Consider the following 11,772-nt stretch of genomic DNA (forward strand, 5'->3'; position numbering starts at 1 on the left):
ACCACTGCAAAACAAGTCTTAGAAAGTCACTAGACAGACCATTCTGAGGCAAAATTCTGGCCAGTAGTTTGCAGGCTAATTATACTTCTGTCTGAAAATAATACAAGTGTCTTTGTGCTGTGCGAGTCTTCCTAGTGCTTTTCTCTCTAATTCATAATTAGGGGAAACGAGGCGTGCAGTCTACCAGTGTCTGGGATAATCAAAGGTGTGACCTCCCCACAACAGAAGCGTCATTAGAAAGAGGAAGCCAGGAGGAAGGAAGGGAGGTGGAAGTTCCTGCTAGACCATCCTGGGGGAACAGAAAATCGATTTTAAAGAAGGCTGCGTGCAGAGCGCGAGGACTGAGCTCCCCTGGCCACCTTCGACGGCTGCCACCAGCACTAGCCGACGCGTTCACCGCAGGTGTGCGGCTTCCCCTGAACTGCACTGTCTTCTTCACCTCCGATCCCCAGGTACAGGAAGTTAAAACACAGTCCCAGCCACTCCCCGGCCCCAGCAGCTCCACACATTTGTCTCTCAGTACTACCCCTTCCTTCTCGCTCCATATGTCATTGCTTTCCTTCCTTTCTTTCTTTTTTTAGTGCCAGTACTGGGGCTTGAACTCTGGGTCTGAATACTGTCTCTTACCCTTTTCACTCAAGACTTGGCGCTCCTTGAGCCTTACTTCTAATTCTGGCTTATGGATGGTCATTGGAGATAAAGAGTCTCACACAGTTCCTGCCCAGGCTGGCTTTGAACCTCATTCCTCAGATCTCAGCCTCCTCAGTAGCAAGGGCTAAAGGACTGAGCACCAACTCCAGACGTCACTTAATACCTCAGTTTCCAAGATGTTTACATTTTCTAAGACACTCATTATCTTGCAGTCCGTTTAGCTATGAATTCTCTCTGTACTCTAAGTTGGATAGATCCTGAATGCAAGTTACCATTTTAAACGTGCTTTTTGTTTCTGAATTATAGAACTGATGGGGGATTGGAGATACTAACGAGGCGGGGGTCACTCCACCAGCCCATAAAAGCTTTTAGAATTGTGCCACAATTGTAATGCACAGAACAAGCATGTATCGGTCAGTGCCCTGCACAGAAAATCCCACTGCTCGCTGCCTGGACACTCAGACCTGCAAAGTGGGCCCCGCAGCCAAGCCGTCGCGACTTTAAATAATTCAGTGCACGTTCTACCCTAACAGTTAACAAGGTGGGAGTGGTTCAGCACCGCCCCCCCCCACGCACCTGGGCATCCGTGTCCCCGGCTCTGGCCTATCCTGGAGAATCCTCAGGTTCTACATGTACAAGCCCACTGCCCAGGGCGAGGTGGACAGGCAGGTGCCAAAGAGTAGTCAGGCTCCTCCGAACGCCAGCCTACTCCTGGGCCTGAAAGAATGGGAGAGATTTTCCCCAAAGCTGCCTGATCAGAAACTCTCATGAAGCCACTTTTAGAATCAAATTCCACCATCCGCCAAGTGCACCAAAGTCTACAACCATCCCGACCCAACGGCCCTCACTAGCAACTCCCCTCCACAGAAGGAGGGCCAGAAGGAGCAATGCAACCGCCACCAAAGGCAGGGTCAGTGCTGAGACTAGGTGAAGCCCATGGGGACGGTGATAAGGATGGCAATAATGGCAGATAAAGGTGGGGAGTGGGGTGATAACAGTAATAGTGACGGTGATGACGGTGGTGCCGGTGATGATGTCACACTGACAGTGATGACGTGTTGTCCCCGGAAGCCATCAACCAGCCCAGGCCAAGTCACAGGGGGAGGAGCTACGGCCACAGGGTCCCTGGCTGAGGCAGGAATCCCCGCCTCGCGTGGAAGTAATTCACACACGCACACAAACGCACACACACGCGCGCTCAGCCCTGACGTGAGCTGAGCACCATCCGGGCACACGCGCGAACACAAAAGCAGCGAGCCCCGCTCTCCTTCCGCGTGCCGTGGGACAGCACCCCCCCCCAAACCGGCCCACGCTGTGGCGTGAAGGGCCGAGGCCGCTGGCGCCCACCGGAGGCCGGCGAACCAACACCCCTCCCTCCCCCGCGCGCGAGGTTCACAGCCGCCCCACCTGCGGAGGCTGAGCCCCGGCCACGCCCCACGCTGCCCAGCCACGCCCACACTGCCAAGCATATGCATACTGCCTGGCCCCGCCCACACTGCCAGACCACACCCATGCGATCTGGCTCTGCCCATACCGCCTGGCCCCGCCCACACTGCCAGGCCCCGCCCACGAGGCCAAGCCGTATGCATACTGCCTGGCCACGCCCATGCTGCCAGGCCATGTGCATGCTGCCAGGCCCCGCCCATGCTGCCCGGCCCCGCCCACACCACCCGGCCCTGCCCACGAGGCCAAGCCATATCCATATACATACTTGCCTGGCCATGCCCACACCGCCCGGCCACACCCACGCGGTCCGGCTCCGCCCATACCACCTGGCCACGCCCACGCTGCCAGGCCATGTACATACTGCCTGGCCACGCCCACACCGCCCGGGTCCACCCACACCGCCCCCCAGCACCTCACAGCACATGGCCCCTTTAAAGGGCTTCCACAGAGGGCGTCCACTGGTCCGCCCTGCCCCTGCCCCTGCCCCTGCCTGCCCCAGGCGGGGCGGCTGTCTGGACTCCCCACAGCCACTCAGCCAAGTGTTCCTCCAGCCGCACGCAGGAAACCACAGCGCTGGAAATGATCTGTTTTTCTAAACACAGGTGATTGATTTCAAGAGGTCTGCAGTTCCCTCCGAAAGCGGATCCGGGGCGGCAAATGGAGCGACCGGGAGCAGTGGGGAGCAGTGGGGAGCAGTGGGGAGCAGTGGGGGCCAGGCTGGAGTCTGCTCTGGGGAAGCATCTGTGATGCGCGAGGGGGCGGGGTGCCAAGCAGGGGGGCTGAGCTGCAGCGCGCAGGCCCTGCTGGAAATGCCCCCTGACCTGCTAGCCGTCTAGCACCCAAGTTCAAGCCAAGCTCTTGGGCCTCCGAGCCGAGGAGTACCTGCAGACTGCTCACTGTGTGTGGCCCCCCGATGACAGGGGCAAGGTCAGGGACCCCGAGCTGTGCTTCTCAGCCAGTGTGAGGCTGCGAGATTCAAAATGGCTCCCTGAACCCCAAACCGTGAGAGCCTGGCTGCGCTCCCAGGAGGCCTTCATCACATGACAGACTCTCCCTGCTCTGCACCTGAACTTGAAAAGGAGGAACCAGGGCAGGAGGACACTACCCCCCCCCACAGGGTGGCCAGCCACAAGGGCGTGTGATCTTCCAAATGAGTGCCGTACTGGGGCTTGACCTCGGGAGAGCTGGACCCCGTCCTTTAGCTTTGCCATTCCACGTTAGTGTCCTACCACTTGATCCACAGCTGCGGAGTTGGAGATAAGAGTCTCACAGACTTTCCTGTGGGGGCTGGCTTTGAACCTCCATCCTCAGATCTCAGCCTCCTGTGTAGCTAAGATTGTCAACCACCAGAGCCCGGGGCCGTGTATACTTTGGTTGTCTAGGTGGCCTAGAACTCTTCTTCTTCTGCAGATGAGCAAATAGATCCAGAAATCATCATCCCGCCAGTGAGTACAGAGCAGAAAGACCGTGCTTGTAACGCAGGCCCACCTGGCCCCCCAAAACCTCGATGGGTTCCCTGAGATATTTTGCAGTCCGAGAACCCCCATCCTTCGCAAACACAGCGTCAGTGTCTACCGTGACCGTGCGCCACCGCAGCTGCGGTGAGATCCCCCGCACTGCCCCCGGCAGGAGGCATGCGTGTCTAGGCCCGGCTCTGTGCCCCTGTTCGAGTCCTTAAAACCCAAAGCTGCCAGCCAGGCACACTGACTGCGAGCCTAGCAACTCGGGAGGCTGAGCGCGGAGGTCTGTGGATCAGGGTTCAAAGCAGTCTGGGCAGAAAGTCTGTGCGACTCTTTATCTCCAGTGAACCAGCAAAAAGCCAGAAACGGAGGCAAGGCTCAAGTGGTAAAGCTTTGAACAAAAAAATACCTGAGAGAGGGCACCCTGGTCCCGAGTCTAAGGGCCAGTACCGGGAGAGGAGAGAGGGGGAGACAGAGAGGGAGGGAAAGAGAAAGAGGGAGGGAGGAAAGGGAGAGAAGGGGGGGGAGGGATTCCGAAATGGCTCTCCCCCCTCCTCCCTCCCCCCATGCCCTGGCCTGGGGCCACCGTTACCTGTGGTTTGTGAACTAGGCCGCTGGGCAAGCCCTGGGGCAGATGAAGACAGATCCCGGGCGCTCCGGCCCCAAAAGGCACTTCACGGCTGAGAAACCAAACATCCACCCAGGCCAGGCCACAGGACGACACAGAATTATGACCAAAATAGAGGAGGAAGCCGAAGTGACCTGGTTTAATTCCTGGTTCTTCTCACTTCCTGCTGACCATGGGGTTGGGCTATTATTATTTTGCTCTGGGCCTCCTCAGTTTTCCACTTTAAAAAACGAGTTTAGCCAGGCACTATGGCTCAAACCGTAATCTCAGCTTCTTGGGAGGTGTGTGTGTGGCGGGGGCGGGGGGGGGGAGACAGTGGTTCAAATCAGCCCAAGAAAAAAAAAGTTCATGGGACTCCACCTCAGCCAGTGGGTGGGTGCACTGACACTCATGGGTCAACCTCGCAACTTGGAGAAACAGAAATAAGTGGATCGCAGGCCTACAGTGAAAAACAGCCACTACCCAAAGGGCCGGAGGCGTGTCTCAAGTGGTACAGCGCCGGCCTGGCAAGTTCAAGGCCCTAAGTTCAAACAAATACCACCAAAAAACAACCCGTTTGGGGCTGGGAATGTGGCTTAGCGGTAGAGTGCTTGCCTAGCATGCATGAAGCCCTGGGTTCGATTCCTCAGCGCCGCATACACAGAAAAGGCTGGAAGTGGCGCTGTGGCTCAAGTGGTAGAGTGCTAGCCTTGAGCAAAAAGAAGCTCAGGGACAGTGCTCAGGCCCTGAGTTCAAGGCCCAGGACTGGCAAAAAAAAAAAAAAAAGGAGATGGACAAGCCCCCACCTCCCTTCCCTAGCGCTGAATAAGGATGGATCCGAACCAGAAGACTCCAGGAAAGCTTCTGGGAAGAGGCCCTTGACACAAACCTAGGCAAGAGAGGAGGAAGAAAAGGCAAGTCCAGCCCAGAGGGTCCCGGCTGCCGGGGGCAGAGAGCAACGGCCCACAGCGACACCCTTCCCGGGGTGACACTGACGGCAGCGGCGGGTGCGCGACTCTGCAGGTTCACCCAGAACCACGCACGCGGACACACTGCAAAGGAATGCTCCAGAAAAAGACGACGGCAGGGCACGGAAACATCCAGTCCCGCTTGCAGCCCTCCACCGCCCACCCGCTCCCCGGGGGCAGCGGAGGGCAGGAGCCGCCTTCCCCAGCCCCTCACGCACTCCCTGGGGCTCACTGGGCAAGTCCAGGCCCCGTGGTCTCGGGACTCAGCCGGGAACGAGGTCCTGGGTGGGTGTCGGAGGCCTGGTGGGGCGGGAGGGCGCGACGACCACGCGTGTGCTTTCAGCAGGAACCGCGGGCCCCTCTCCAGGCTCGGGGCGCCCCCGCTGCCTGGGGTGCGGGGCCCAAGGCCACCGGGAGCGCAGGGCTGACCGGAGCGGTGGCCAGGAGAGGAGAGAGCTGGGAGATGCCCGGCTCCCCCAGCCCAGCGAGAGGCTGAGACTCGGTTTCCCCACAGGGGAGCACCCTGGAGGAAGGCAGCTCACGAGGAGAAGGCAACGCACGTGTGGGCCGCGTGTCACTGCACTGGTGCAAGCACACGTGGGCTGACACACCCATAGCAAGGGCCCAAGGAGACGTAAGCAAAAAACCAGGAGAGACTGCAAAAAGGAATCCCCCCTCCCCCCAACGCCACAGGGCCTTCTTCCGTTCTTTACAACCATGGCGGCCTTGACCCAGGCAATCTTCCTAGCCGAAGGTCGAGACCCATACCCGGCTCCCCCTGGGAGAAAACTATATAGCTAAGGAGGCAGGGAGAGTACGTCTCCCCACCCCCTTCTGTCCCCCCCCCCCCCCCGCCAAGATCCTGGCCTCCTGACCACTTGAGCTGTGCCTCAAGCATTGAAAAGAAATACGTCCAGAGCCTGGGCTGCTGGCTCACATCTGTAGCCCTGGCTACTCAGGAGGCCGAGATCTGAGGATTAAGGTTTGAAGCCAGCCTGGGCAGGAAAGTCCATAAGGCCTGTCTGCAATTAACCATAAAAAGCTGGACGTAAGCTGCGGCTCAAGCAATACGCTTGAGGAAAAAAAAAAAAAAAAAAACAAGGACAGCGCCCAGGCACGAACTTAAGCCCCAGTATGGGTACAAACAGATGGATACATGGCTACATACACACACACATACATGTGTGTATAAACACATGTATATACGAAAGGAGGGACACTGCGTCGGCAGGCACCGGGGTGTCCACGCCCTCCTGCCCCGCGCAGACAGTGCTGGCTGCACAGGAGAGCCGCTGCCGTCTCTGGGAAGGGTGTCTTTGAGTTAGTCATGCCTCATAAATACATAGATGTGAAGCTTTGCCTCTGAAATTCAATTTTCACTTGAAACGACATGGCCAAGGTACGGCTCTCTAAAGGATTTACTGTGCTTTGCAGATGATAAAAAAAAAAATTCTCTAGACTTACACCTTGCTCATCAGCACCCAAGAAATGTTTCCCCTGTCAAACTGTATTGATTACCTGAGGTTCTATTACAACCTGCACCAACAGAGCTCAGCCAATGTGAGTGTGTGTAAAGTGACTGATAGAAACACAAACATACACATACACACACACACACACACACACACACGGACAGTAAGAGAGCCCTAAGCCCAATCTGACATCTCCATGTGCACCTGTTCCTCTGTCTCCCCGTATTAGAAATTCAACCCAAAGGGACACAAGTTCAAGAGCCACATGAGATTCACACATGCTCCGCCTTGCCTGTGACATAAAAACAGTAAGACTGCCAGGTACCAGTGGCTCATGACTGTAGTCCCTGCTACTCGGGAAGCTGAGATCTGAGGATTGCGGTTTGAAGCCAGCCCAGGCAGGGAAAAAAAGCACCAAAAAGCCAGAAGTGCAGTTGAGTCTCAACTGGTAGAGAACACTAGCTTTGAGCAAAAAAGCTCAGGGGCAGTGTCCAGGCCAAGTTCAAAATTTACAGCCAGTACACATGCATGTGCGCATGCACACACACACAAAGACTGTGGAAGAATGGGGATTCCCCCAAATACAGCACAATTCAAATCTATAGGATCTGCTCATCTAAACTCCACAGAAGCCCAACCCCCCCCCCGCCATGATGTCAGCTCTGACAAACTAACTAAACACACATAATCCCCCATCAAGCCCGGACCAGCCACTCATAAATCAAAAGGGCCTTCTCCCACAAGGAACGAGCAGCGTTCAGAACATGCTGGAATGCAAAGTCCTAAGACAAACCTGATGCCAATCGAGATAAAAAAAGGAAGCTGCCAAGACACTGAATCTTCATACCAAGCAAACTCTGGAGTTCCCAGTGGGTTTCTTGAATTACCAACAGATTGTGGGGTGGGGTGGGGTGGGGTGGAACTCTACCATGGAGAGCCATTCAAAGATCTCAGAATAAGCTGGAGAGAAAGACACAGAGCGATGGAGAGAGAAGCACCCAGCACACTCCACAGGGTCTGGGCCATGCCCCGCTGAACGTGGACTGGTATGAACCGCGCCCCTCGGGACGGCACCACCCGGCAGACAGAAACGGATGGCATATCCAGGCAGGAACAGCGCCGGAGGTCTTAGCAGAGGCCCTGGGCTGGCTGGCAGAGCTGGACCCAAGTGAGCTCATTCCTCTTGCCACGGTGTGGCTTCCTCATTCTGCAAAGCCTTGTGGCTAGAAAGGGGCACTGAGGTTAACTGTGAAGCAATTTTGCCTGAGTTCTTCTTGCATGTGTGGGTGCATGGTAGTGCTGGGCCTGAACTCAGGGCCTGTGCGTAGCTATCCTTCCACTTTTTTGCTCAAGGAAGATGGTCTACCATTTGAACCACAGCTCCACTTCCGGCTTTTTCGCGGTTCCTTGGAGACGAGACTTTCCTGCTGAGGCTGGCTTTGAATCTAGATCTTTAGATCTCGGCCTCGGAGTAGCTAGGGTAACAGGCAAAGGCACCCGCAGCTGGTGTGCCTTAAGTTCTTTATTCCTCTTAGAATCTTTCTTGAAGAGGGCTTGCTGGATATATACTGGTAGCTTTGGGGCAAATCTGTTGGGGGGGGGGAGGGTGCTCACGGGTCCAGTTTCTCCTCAGATCCAGTAACCTTCCCATTATGATTCCTAAAGCTATGGCTCCCAAACTTGAGAGGCAGCCATGCACCACCTTAAAAACCGGAGCCAAAGCGGGCTCCAGAGGGCCCACGACCAGGCAGAGGTACAGCCCGGAGCCTTCCCTAGCACATTATCCAATAAAACCTCACGAGCTCAGTAATTACAGGCACTTTCCAAAGTGAAACAGAAATAGATCCGGAGCCAAATGCTGGTTTGCTTGGGAGACAAAGGGACGGGCTTTTAACTCAGAAAAGAAAACAAAACACAAAACAGCTTTGCCTGTTTGTCTGGGCGACTGAGAAAACCCATTGATTTTTTTTTTTTTCAATTATTGAATCTGATTTTCAGGGACGAATGGAATTCAGATCAGAATCTCTTTTCTCTTCTAGGATGTAAGAATCCCTCGATGAAGCTGAGAACGAGGGGCGTTCTAGGGGAGCCCCTGGCCCCGAATCCGGAGGAGCTATCAGCTCAAGCGGCTCCCTGGACAGCCACCCAACCCCCCACCTCCCCCCCCACCCCGGCCAAGAACCTCGGGGCTTCAGGCTCGCCGAAGCCAAACCAAAGGACCCGCCGGGACCCCTGGCTCCTGCCCCGGCGTCCCGGAGCGCGTCGGCCCGCAAGCAGCACCTGGGCCTCGGGGAGCACCTCCCGCACCCGGGGCGGCCAGGTGCGCGCCCTCCCCGGCCCAGGCCACGCCGCGGCTCCATCTTGAAAGCCCGGGGCAGCGGAGGCGTGCCGTGCCCGGGCTAAGAGGCAGTGTTTTCCAGCTGGAGAGGGGGAACCGGCCGCGGCTCGTGGGCTCCGGCGGAAGGCGGCAGGCAGGCAGGCAGGGCCGCCCCGGGCGGCCCGGGCTGGCGCGGAGCAGCGGCGGCCGGCGAGGGCGGGCGGGGGAACCGCGGGGGGCGCCGGCGGCTGCGCGGCCAGCGCCGATCCCCTCGGCCGTAGGTTTCCAAACCAAATAAATAAGAAACTCGTTGATGGATGATGGTGTAGGACGCGGGCTCCGGGCCGCCGGGGAGCTGGGGGGGGGGGGGGGCCCGAAGGTGTCCAAGGCTGGATCCCCGCGGGCGGGCTCGGTGGCCTCGGCCTTGGCCGGGAGGGAAGAGGCGCGGGGGGGGGGGGGGGGGGGGGACTTGGGCGTGACCAGGCCGGCGGGAGGCGCCGCGGACGGACCCGCGCGTGCGGGCAGGGCCACCGTCACCCTCCCTCCCTGCGGACGGGGGACTTGTTGAGAACAAGGCCCTCGACTCGCAGTCGCTCCCTCCCGGCCAGGTGAGGCGCCCCGCGCGCCGCGCAGGAGGCGGCTGGGCCGGCCGGGGACGCGTGCCGCGCTCCCGCACCCCGCGCCCCGCACCCCGCGCCCCGCGCCCCGCGCCCCCCCCCCACCCGACCGAGCGCCCCGGAGGGCGGCGGGCAGGCCACGCACCCAGCAGCCTAAACTTTCTCCCAGCTCCAGGCTGCGCTGTCAAGTTTAGGCCAAGAAAAAGGCGCAAAACGCCGCCAGGGAGGCGACGCGGGAGCTCCGCCGGCAACCACAGCGGCGACGGGGGTTTGTGGTCGTCGTCGTTTTTTAGTAACCTCACGCAGCACCTACTGTGCGCCAGGCACCGGGCCGCGAGCTATCTTTAGCGCGCCCCCAATCTACCGCCGGCACCCCGAGGGAGGAGCTGTCCCCATTAGGAACACCGGCAAACCGCCGCCCGGGCAGGTGGCGCGGCCGGTGCGGGTGGCAGGGCGGGTCACGGCGGGCCGGATCCCGGTGTATCCGTCCCGAGGTCCCCGCAGCAAGGACCGGATCGCCAGCGCCACCGCCCCCCCCCCCCCGACCCCGACACCCGGCACACACACAGCCGCCAGCTCCCAGACGACCCGCGTGAGCCCCGCGGAGCGCCCCCCCCCCCCCCGGGAGGCGGACGCCGGTGCGGTCGGGTCCCAGCCGTCTCTCCCCAGGGCTCCCGGGCTCCGCACTGCGCCGACCCGCGGAGATCTGTGGGCTCGCGCGCCGGTCCCGCCGCCCACGCCCACCCCGCCACCCCCCGCGCTGCGCACGGCGCGGCTCCCACGACACCGCCGGCCCCGGGTCCCCGCCAGCCGCGGCCACCCGGACACACGAGCCCCCCACCCACGCGGCCCGGAATGTGCGCACCCGGATCCCCCCCCCTCGAGAGGCCACGCCATGCCAGACGCACACCGTCGCCCGCGACTCCACCACGCAGACACGCGCGCACACACTCACAGACACGCGGGCACGGATCCCGACCGCAGCGCACGCCGCCCGCCCCGCCGCCCCGCCGCCCCGCCGCCGCCGCCCGCCCCTTCCTACCGGCTCGGGCGCGCAGGGCGCAGGGCGCAGGGCGCGATCCACCGGCTTCCCGAGCCCAAGTTCCGCGCCGGCGGAGGCTGCGGCGGGCGCTGCCCGGGACGAGCGCCGAGGCCGGAGGAGGCGACTAGGAGCGCGGGCGTCCGGTCGCCCGCAGCCGCCGCGCTGGCGCTGCGCTCATCGCCGCCCGGAAAGACAAAAGGAAGCGGGCGGCCTGGAAGGGAGCGAAGTGTGAGCGCCCGCTGGCCCGTCGGTCCGCCGCCTGCCGCCGCCGCCGCCGCCCGCCCGCCCGGGAAAGAAGGGAGGCGAAGGCGGCACCCGGAGGCGGGGACCTGGGCGGGGCCCGCGGCGGGGGCGGGAGTCCAAGTTTCCCGAGGACCCGCCCCCGGCTCGGCCCCGCCCCCACGCGCGGCCCCGCCCCCGGGCCGCGGCCAGGACACGCCCCCTCGGCGGCCACGCCCACCTCCGTCCCCGGGCGCCCGGCCCCCGTCCTCCCCGTCACCGGCGTCGCCCGCAGCACCGCCGCCCTCGCCCTCGTCGTAACCGTCCCAGCCACTCGCCGCACCCCGGGTCCTCCCCAGGTTCCGACCCGAGGAAGGGGGCGGATGTGAGCGCGGGCCCCGCCCCCCTAACCTTTAGCCTCTGGCCTGCGGGTGTGGGAGCGGCCCAGGCGGCGCCCGGGCGGGGCCGGCGGCCGTGACGCCCCCTCCCTCCCTCCCTCCCTCCCCGGCCCCGGCAGGAAGGGCGGCCCCGGTGGCCTGGGAAGGGGAAGAGGCCTGGGTGGCCCGGGGCACCCCAGCACCCAGCCCGGCGCCCTGCCCGGCCCCCTTCCTCCCCTACACCGGGGAAAGCGCCCAGCCGGGCACCGCTTCTGCTCACGTCTGTCAACTCACTTGGCAGGTCCCATCCCGCCCGCCCCCCCACCCCCACCCCCAGCCTTGGTTTCCCCACTTACCAATTGGCCTGCAGGGCCGCCTTCTGGGGGGTCTTTCCTTCCCTGATGTCCTGTGATCTTCAGCCTCTGGCTGAGGAAGGGGCCGGGCTGACATCTCTCCTGGGTCTCGGGGCAGGGCAGACCCGCATTTATTTTCCTGCAGACTTCCAGCATCATCTGCCAGCTAGCTGTACCTGCCGCGCCCACCCACCCCTACCTCCCAGAAGACAGGTAACCACAGAAACAGCCGCCAGTGTGGAG

General features: G+C 61.1%; 1 protein-coding gene across 1 annotated transcript in view; it reads right to left on the minus strand.

The window, feature by feature from the left end:
- Positions 1–10,862, minus strand: part of Hpcal1 (hippocalcin like 1) — a 75,095-nt gene extending 64,233 nt beyond the window's left edge. Inside the window, exon 1 of the mRNA XM_048353420.1 lies at positions 10,581–10,862. The gene's annotated coding sequence lies outside the window, so the exon portion shown is untranslated. The remainder of the gene's footprint in view (positions 1–10,580) is intronic.
- Positions 10,863–11,772: the final 910 nt, after the last annotated feature.

This window comes from Perognathus longimembris, chromosome 8 (assembly GCF_023159225.1).
Source record: "Perognathus longimembris pacificus isolate PPM17 chromosome 8, ASM2315922v1, whole genome shotgun sequence".
Lineage (NCBI taxonomy): Eukaryota > Metazoa > Chordata > Mammalia > Rodentia > Heteromyidae > Perognathus > Perognathus longimembris.